Source organism: Chrysochloris asiatica, unplaced genomic scaffold (genome assembly GCF_000296735.1).
Source record: "Chrysochloris asiatica unplaced genomic scaffold, ChrAsi1.0 scaffold00139, whole genome shotgun sequence".
Classification (NCBI taxonomy): domain Eukaryota; kingdom Metazoa; phylum Chordata; class Mammalia; order Afrosoricida; family Chrysochloridae; genus Chrysochloris; species Chrysochloris asiatica.
The window spans coordinates 5,688,269-5,690,410 of NW_006408657.1; the positions used below are offsets into that span (position 1 = coordinate 5,688,269).

The 2,142-nt window shown below is 40.8% G+C and overlaps 1 pseudogene; it reads right to left on the reverse strand.

Annotated features, from left to right (window-relative positions):
- LOC102817684 overlaps window positions 1–2,142 on the reverse strand; it is a 48,659-nt pseudogene that overhangs the window by 1,933 nt on the left and 44,584 nt on the right.

A 2,142-nucleotide genomic window follows, 5' to 3' on the forward strand; every position in this document is an offset into this window, starting at 1 on the left:
TCCCATCTTTTGTCTTCTTTACTATCTAATGCATTAAATCTGTTCTTGAGATGCTCTCTACTCTAAATTCAGGCAGGATATGTTCAAGTTCATATTTTGGCCTTATGGACTTGTCTTAATTTTCTGCAGCTTCAGCCTGATCTTGCATATGAGCAATTGATGGTCTCTTTCACAGTCTGCCCCTGGCCTTGTTTTTACTGATTATATGGAGCTTTAGCACCTTCTCCTTTCATAGATGTAGTCAGTTTGATTTCTGTGCATTCCATCTTGTGAGGCCCATTCAGCAGCTCGATGCTCCTTTTCAAGTCGTCCTGCTTCTTCTTTTGCTCGTTTCGTTCCTGGTCCAGTTCTAGAGCTCGTCTAGTCTGTTCTCCTAGTTCTTTCTGGGCTTTTATAGTGTGTTATTCAATTTTCTTGAGACGTGCCATAAGTTCTTCCTTTTCACGTTCTATTTTTTCCTTTTCTTTTTATGCTATTTCTCTTTTCTTCTTTTCATTCTCTAATTGTGCCCTTTCCAACTGCTTCTGATGTTTCTCCTCCCTAGCCTGGGCCTTCATCTGCTGTACTTCAACAGTATCAGGCTTTCTTCTTCGCATGTATAGTTTATGGCTTCCCATACATAAAGTCAAAATCAGCTTATTGATTCTCAAACAAGGTACATAAAAAGCAAAATCAGGTTCTTTTTTGTTGATTGGCTTTATAACAAATTTTTTGTCATTCAATGAAATATTTATTTCACTCCAAGGAAAACCAATTTTAGGTGTTAACTTGTCATCATGCTCATAAATATTCAGACCCAAAGCATCAACACCAAGCTACAATTCAGTTCCCTTTTTATTTTTTATTTCAAAATAGTTGACTTCATACATTTCTAGATCTTGTGCAATCCTCAGGTATTCCATCATAGAATCTTCCCTTAACATTCCTCTGTGTTCTTCATGCCATTTCTGAATTATTTCTTCCCACTGTTCTTTTGTCAGTTTGTGTTGTACCAAAACACGTTGGGGCAGGAGTTTGTCATTAGCCAGGTAACCAGGTTTGTGAACCTCTTTATTATAATCTCCATACTTGGCTTAGCGTAGTGGTTACGAATTGGGCTGAGAACCTTAAGGTCAGCAGTTCGAAACAACCAGCTGTTCCGCGGGAGACAGATGAGGCTTTCTGCTCCCATAAAGATTTACAGCTTCAGAAACCCTGTGCAGGGTCGCTATGAGTCGGTTCCGACTCCACGGCATATAACCACCACCACCATACTTGGCTTGAACGACATAGGATGCCGTTTAAGATGGCTTCTTTAACTTGCAAGAAGAAAAGTCTCTGGGTTATTTCTTGAATTAATTCCTCAGAAACATCTTCAGGAAATAATTTAGCTCTAAATTTGAATTGTAAAGGATTCTCTTTTTTAGCATCTTGCTGTGTTACCTTTTTATTCAGTTTAAGCCAAGTAGAATATCCTTTCCTATCCACAGACTGCAGCCAAAAAACAAAAAAAAAAACAGACCTCACGCAAACCAACTGTTTTAACCACCTGGTCAAAAAGTTGCTTGCCAGTCGTATTGGGCAAAATAGCAAATTCTAGCTATTCTAGTTACTCTCAAGTTGATTGGTTTCTGCATCTTGCTTCTATTTTTGTTGCCTTGCTTAAAACTTCACTTTTTTATGAATTCTTCTGTCGCCTTCCCAAGCGCCAGCGGCACCTTCGGCTGGATGTGTGGCTGTGTGCTGCTTGGCAGCGCCCCGTGTCACAGTTATGGCCAGGAGGGGAGAAGTGCTGGTGGGAGTGTTGGACCACCAGAGAGAAGAGGACAGCTCCACAATATGGCCACCTGGCGCACCCTCCCCACCCCCCACCGCCACCCATGGCCAGAGCGTAGCCAACGCTGCGACCTCTGCGGGAGTCTTACATGTTGTTTAAAAAAGATATTTGTATTGAAGAAGTCATAGGTCTTGCAAAATTCTATCATGCGATCTTCAGCATTGTTTCTGTCACCAACGCGGTATTTCCGAACTACTGATCCTCTTTGTTTCCAACCTTTGCCCTCCAATCTCCAGTAATTGTCAATATATCTTGATTGTATGTTTGATCAATTTCAGACTGAAAAAACTGATAGAATTCTTCAATTTCTTCTTCTCTGGCTTTCG